Raw genomic sequence first — 7,535 nt, 5'->3', positions numbered from 1 at the left:
TGTAGACACTAATGACTTGTTCATGGCTGTAATCAATTCTTTGATTCTGTATTTATCATTATTGCATGGCCTATCATGATCTGGAGTGGGGTTTTATTCCAGTCATTATGAACTAAGTAATATAGGAACTGAAACAATACTCTATCATTTAGGGTTGATTTGCTTTGATATGAAAGTCTTTTTTTTAGATGTCCCCTTCTCTCAATCTTTTCTGTCACTTTCATCACTGCTATTCTCTGACACATCTTCTAACTGATCATTCTGGTGTTCCTCAGACATCATATTGGATATTAACACTCCCTTACTTACAATTAATAATCCTGAGAAAAATGTGACAAGTTCATTTGACACTTTTGTTGTTGATCATGCTGACCTCAGTTTTTCATAATCACAGAACCTATCTTCTAGTCCAAAATCTACTTTCTTAAGAAATTTCTGTATGTCCTTCGCTGCTGTTTTAATGGTATCTACTTTTCTGTTGTGCTTAATGATTTCATCTGGTGTTGGATCAGCAGAAAGCACCATTATAGGCTCATTTTTACTTTTCAGTACAAATAAGTGAAATGTATCCCCTCTCCATACCACTTTTGTAAATGCATCTTCACTTCATTATTCCTTATGTCACCACCCAACAACTTATTTTATCTTACTTCAGAACATTTGAAACCATAACCATCTTTCAACAGAAGCCCCACAATTTCATTTGCTTTCTCAAAAGCTGTATCCTTAAGAGAGGACATTTTCTGGGTAATACATCACTTAAGAGTGGTGTCATCTTTCTTCACGTATATTTCCAGGCATACTTTGTGATAAAGTACATCTGGTCCAAACAATTGAGAGTCTTATTCCAGGTCTACAACTCAAGAGAAAATATCATCCTGGAGATGAAGAGCAGCTGCCAAAAATGTGGAACCGCTTTGTGTTTGTTATGGCTTTTCTGGCCACATATAACAGAAAGAAGATTTGCTGATGATTCTTATGAAGATGGAAGTGTTTTGGCTGGATGAAAGAGTGGGTTCTTCATTGGGTCTCCTCTTCAGAAGAAAAGCTACTGGTAGGTTGACGGTCACCTTCTTCTGAGAACAAGGTGGCCTTCTCTAGACTTTTTTCAATCTATATTACTTATAACATTGGTTTACATAGTACACGTATTCAGTATTGGTCAAAGCTTGTCTCAGTCTTCTTATGACAATATTGTTCCTAATCTCTGCTGCTTCCATGATATTTTTCTTCCATTTGAAGTAGTAGTATTTTTTTGGTGATCATTTTCATATTGACAGATCACTTGCTGAAATCAATACCACATCCTTGTCGTGACTTTCTAGGTATTGCAACTTTTCTCCCCGCATGATTTGCCATGGGCTCACTGTATTTCAATCAGACTTCAATCTGAAAAACAGAAGACAAAAATAGTTACTTGTGAGTTTGGCTGTAAACATAACGACTCAGCGAAAAAACATTAAATGCCTTAAACTGTAGTTAATACAATAACAGTAACTGGTGATTAAATAATACACAGTAAATGAAAAAGTACAAAAAATTGAGCATAAATAAAATAACTTTTATTTATGAATTAAAATAAGATGGTAGCAAACTCACATATGACAAGTTCAATATTTATTTTGGTAGAGAAGTATACGGTACCAATTATTTTCAATTACATGGAGCCTAATAATCTACTTTTTTTTGTCACTATGATATTGGAAACATCTTTATTGGATTCTTTGACCATGAAAACATTGGGTTAGACACCAAGATGACCTTTGTATCATACTTAGAAGAGTTATGTTTCTGGGATCTCTGTAATTCTATCAATGTGCTGCTTGTGTCACTTGTATTTCTATACAGAGCTCTATTTCTTCCTTCTGCAAGTCCTTACTCCCAGTGGAGCCTACATTGCAGGGCTTAGCTTCAGTAGGGCTGGGTTCCTCCAGCCACAGAGTCAGGCACGTGCACACACACACACACACACATACACACACATACACACACATACACATACACACACACACACACACAGACTCACTCACTCACTAACGACACAGGTCTGAGTAGGCTGGGTTAATCAGCACTTTCATTTCAGCTGACACCTTTATGTACCACAACCCAGCACAGAACTTATTTCAGCAGGACAATAATAAAGTGCAGTCAGACACACACATATAAGTTAACAAGACACATCTGAGCAGGCTGGGTCTGATCAGCACTTTCAGCTTATGTGCCTCAAACTCAGCATGTCCCAATCTCTTGTCACCACTGCCCTTGTAGTAACTCCCTTGATGAGTAGACCCCACAAGATCTTTGGGCTTTACAGGTATCTTTTGTAAAAGAAGTGTTGCTGTAGAGCAAGGGGGGAGGTGGAGAAGGAAGAGTAAATGTGGTTCAGAAAGAGTAAAGCAACCAGCTTGGCCATTAAAGTTATTTTATTGCCAGGTATATGAAACTTATGATGATAATGGTAGTAATAGCCATACAAGGAAAAACAAACAGTAACAACATTACATGTGTTCAATTGGGTATTTGGGGAAATCTAGCTCAGGTTTGATCAATGAAAGTTAGGTTTAGAAAGTTATGCCTGCAGTGAGAGAGAAGGAGAGAGAAAGATTAAATCAAGTCTTAGATTTAGGAAGTGGGCTTTAACAAAAGTGGGATAGAGAGAGAGAGAGAGAGAGAGAGAGTTGGGGTCCAAAGTTCCCAGGTGTTTGTTGACAGGCTGAGCCCCCAGCACAACCAGTGAAGGTATTCCAGGAAGAAAAGGAGAAGGTATTGTCACAATGGAACTGGTGCAGCTTTTAGGATCCAAGCACCAGGACTAAGATTTGAGCTTGGATGGGGGTTCTTATTGGGAAACAACAATGGTTCAAGGGAGAGCAATGGATTTGTTTATGCTGGAAAATAGGAACTGATCACTCCTGGATCTAGGAGGTGTTACTCAGAGGGAGCTCATAATGCTATTGGGCAGAGACAGTATTTTTGGGTACTGATAAAGGAATTGTCACTAGAATTGGTCTGATAAATGCTGAGCAGGATATGTACAGGTGTGGCTTAATTAACGTTTGGAGCAGAGATACCCCCATCATGCAGCACTTCCCTGCTCCTCTGGTCCCAGGGTTCAGTGTGGTCCTCGCCTTGGAACTCTGTTCTCCACTCTTGATGCTAATGAAGGTGCCTTCTTTTTCCCATCTTCAGTGTAAAGGAGACTGGGGGGAGTTGCTGTGAACTTGTTACTCTTATCGGGAAGGGGTTTAGGTGTGTCTCTCAGTGCATCTTCCTTTCCTTTTGTAAGCTCTTCTTCTTATCAGTTCTGGTTCAGGCACAGGTGTGTGTGTGTGGGGTGGGGGGAGGTGGGTGCTGGAGTCCTTCCTGAGTCAGACGGGCTGCGTACTGTGCCAGGGTTTCCCAGGAACACAAAGCTAACAGGTAACACACCCTCCCACATTCTGTGCTCTGAAGAGTGAAGTCTACTCAAGTTTTTTTTAAAAGCCTTTCACAACTGTTTTCTTAAGTACAGGTAATTACCTTATTTTTTACTTTTCTATTGGGATCTATGCCAGGGACAGCACTATGGGACCAATCCTGTGCTCCCTGCCAACCCCAAGGCTAGCACCCAGTGGGAGCCTGGAGCTCCTGTTGGCTGCTGCAGGGGGTGCAGAACAGAATGGGAGCAAATTTGCTGCCAAGAGGGAGCACATCGACACGTGGACTAAAAAAAATATTTCCATTACAGTGCTCTGCAAATAATAAATGCCAATTTTCTGTAAGCCATTATTTATTTTTACCAGGATGGTGTCATTGCATGGCATAATTTTCAGTAAAAATACAACTCCTATGGGTAATCAAAGTTTTAATTTGTAGAAGTTAAAACCCAACTTAATTATTTATTTTCATCAGAGTTGTGTAGGGGGGGAAGAAGTGTTAATAGCTCCTACAAATGTAATATATTTTGTTTAATCTTCAACTAATATTAAGAACTAGCATTAAATTCAGTGCTTTGTTGAATACTGTGTTCAAAATTTCAATATGGTGGTGTAGAATTATAGAATTTAGTGAAAAATGAAAGCAATTATTGATGTTCTTAGCTATTTCTGAGAACAATCTTAGTTAAATTTTGCCCTATTAAAATGTATATTGATTTTATATGAACAAAATTCTAAAATATTTAAACCTTTTAAAAAATATCATAACATCTTAAAAACATTTTATAAGAAGCAGATGAAATTCAGGCTAGACTAAATTTTGTTACTTGAATAATTTTTTTCTAGAGAGTTGGCAAGTTAAGATACTCAAGTCATCATGGCAAATACACATACAGAGAAAAATCATTGCAAAATTGGCATAAACTAAAGAAACAACAGTACATTAGAGTAAGCATTAGGTTTACATATAGAAGCAGAAGCTGTTTGCAGCTTAGAGACTGCAGACCTATTGGTCAGGGCCTTCCTGTCTCAGGATAAGGTGAAGCCTGGGATCTTTCAGGTTGTCCCAAACACAGCAAACCCTTTTCTGCCCATAGTAGACCATATTGGCCTCCTCAGTCTACATGATGCTTCCCTGGGAGACAGCCTCTGGGTAGTAGCATGACTGACTATTCCAGGAAAGGTCTAATTAACAAGGAAAAACACATTCAGTGTTTGTTAGGGAGTGATTTCTGTAGGCCTCTCTGGAACATTGTTAATGCAAAACTGCTCACACAAAGGTTTTGCTAAAGCACTGGCCAGAGTAGGCTTGACCAGCAAACCTGACCAATGCATGAACTTCTTACATAAACAAAACTGGGCATGTGGGCCAGATGTGCCCGCCTGCCATAAGATGGGATGGGTAGATGACTGTACAAGGTGTAGGATAGTTCAATACATGGGCAACTGAGTTGAGAGGGCACTTGCCCCCGCAGCAGCCAGTCAGTGACCAGCTACGGCAGATCACACCAACTGTCAGGGGGAGGGGTTCTCCTCCGGCTGATTGCACTGACCTGGATGTGTCACACCAACCAAAAAGTGCCAGTGGTGTGGCACTTCTGGGTCAGCATGATCAATCATGGGGGAACCCCCCACAGGGATCATGGGGATAACTTTTCCTGGTGCCCCCATTCCCCAGCCAGTGCTCTCGGGGGGGCACCAGTGATCTCACCTGCCCCCCCTGCCCATCACCTAAGCGAGGAATGATGCTGTCAGGGGGTGTACCAGCACTCTCAGGGCATGCACATGCACCCTCGTGCTACACACCACCACTGGTCCAATACCAAGATGATATACCTGGAACAGGAAAACCTAGATCAGGATGTGGAACAAACCCATGATACAGGACAGCTTAAGATATTCAAAATGCAGGTGGAATATAATACATAATTTAGTTTGACTACTGTATAAAGGAGAATTAGAAGTGATGAGAATTTGTATTGGCCTAGGGGTGTTTACATGGTGCTGTGCCACTACCTTGTCATGGACATACATGCATTAACACCCTGTCTGTCAGGTCACAAGCACATTAGGGCCATGCTTTATAGACAATAAACCTATCCAGAGCTCTTGCCACCAAGCCAAGCCTACAGTCATTCCTTAATGGAAGATGGATGTTAGGAACTCCTGGCCGAGACAGTTTACCAGCATCACTGTTCATGAGACTGACAACACATCAGTAACATGCAATGAGAACAGTAATAATGGGTTCTGTCTCTCCTCTCTGTCTTCAGTGGCTCTCTTATCATATCTTTCCCTAAGTGGGTAGAGAGTACATACAAGTGATTTTCAAACACAAAGGCTGGATTTCTGAAGCAGACATAACCAGGATGTTTCCTACTTCTGTTCAAGTGACAGATCTTGTTTTCCACACTTGAAGAGAACTAAGCCTTTTAAAATGCCTATAATTGTTTTCTTAGGCTGAAATTACAAAAACAATTAAAATGTAATTTCACCTCTCAGTATGAGTTTTGAGACAGCTTGGGTGGGTCCTGTAATGACAGAGACTAAGGACCAGATTTCATTGCACCTATTAGGCATCGAAGTACACTTAGATGCCAAAGTATGGTTCTGTTCCACCCTGTTGACATCCATTAATGCCTCTACTTTTAGACTACTGAGTCATAGAAAAAGCAACTGGGACTGTTTTTTCAGGAATTCAAACAGGTTGCAATGGAGCACTTGTGGTTCTAAGTCCATCTATGTGCTTAATATATGAAATAGAATGAGACTATGAGTAATTTATATAGGTTTTCTAAGCAAATCGTCTGAGGTCCAGTACTTGAAGGGGACATGCACCTGTAGAAGGAATAGGCCCATGGACCTTATTACTCGACCACAAGTTACTGTAAAGTAGCTTCTCTTTCTTCTCCTCTGTTCTTGGTATAAATCTTGCTCCAAAGTCATCCCCTTCCAGGCAAAACTACTTGGCAAACTTTGTTAATTGTGTTGGGATGCTTAAAATTATGAGGTTGAGTAAAGAATTCTCAAAAATTTGACCAGATCTAAATTCAACTGGCATAGATTTCCATGAACTTTTTTGTTTATAAATTGACACAAAACCCCAAATAACAATAGTCAAAGAGTTTCTCAATATATAGTATGCCATAGTGAGTCTGAGTAGCTCCCCTTCTTGTCTCACTCTCACTCCCCACAACACCCTGTGGTTCATAGACAGTGCCATCTTCATTTTCAAACAAAAATTGTCATATTTTATTATTAAATAAATCCTGAGTTAAATTCCTATATAAATTCAGCTAATTAAGATTTATCATAGTCTCAAATGCATTAATTTAATGTGTGTGGGGTTGCCTGCAGTTACATTATTAAATTTATTGTTCAGATATAATATTTGGATTAAATAAACTTTTTAAAAGTCATTTGTAAAGAAATGTTCATTGCATATACAGAGTCTAATTATTCCGGTAATGGAGGAAATAGCAGAAAGGATTTGATATTGTTGAATCTCATTCTTATGTATTTTAATATTTAGTAGAACATGGTCATGAACACCATAAACCCACATTTAGTAACTTCTTTAGTTTATGACCTTAAATTTTATCCTTCTGAACTTGTTGGAAAGAATCTAATTTATCCGTAATCCAGATCTCACTGATCTTTTACAAATGAAAATATAACATATCCTTAGTTTTATGGAAAAAAAGAATATTAACTATATGCTTCCATTTCTTTTCTTGTCCCCAAGAAAAGTGAATGTGTATGTTCCAGTAAGAAATGCTTGCTGGTCTGATCATTTTCAAAATTGGGTAGCTCCAGTGACAGTTCATGTGCTTTTAAAGGTAAACATGTTTGCAAAATTATTAGCAGGATTGAGGCAATGGATTTTTATATGGCCTATCAAGTAAGTACATGCTTCCATGGAATTTAGGCTTTATTAAGCAAAACATGCACATGGATTAAAAAAAATGCTGACCATCCAACCTTCTTTCTGAAGGTTCATCTATACAAACACTTATGATTTGGACAATATTTCATTTTTGCTTTTAAAGAATAGTTGTCAAACTCTGATTTTAATTATGTATGCCAAATGACATCATTGTTAATGTTGTATCCCATTCA

At 38.9% G+C, this 7,535-nt stretch overlaps 1 pseudogene; it reads right to left on the bottom strand.

Annotated features, from left to right (window-relative positions):
* Positions 1-201: 201 nt before the first annotated feature.
* Positions 202-7,535, bottom strand: part of LOC149870670 (uncharacterized) — a 50,136-nt pseudogene continuing 42,802 nt past the window's right edge.

Source organism: Crocodylus siamensis, chromosome 2, assembly GCF_052110815.1.
Source record: "Crocodylus siamensis isolate JL-2025a chromosome 2, ASM5211081v1, whole genome shotgun sequence".
NCBI lineage: Eukaryota > Metazoa > Chordata > Crocodylia > Crocodylidae > Crocodylus > Crocodylus siamensis.
Note: the sequence above shows the minus strand (reverse complement) of the source record. Positions and strands in the feature narration are given on the sequence as shown.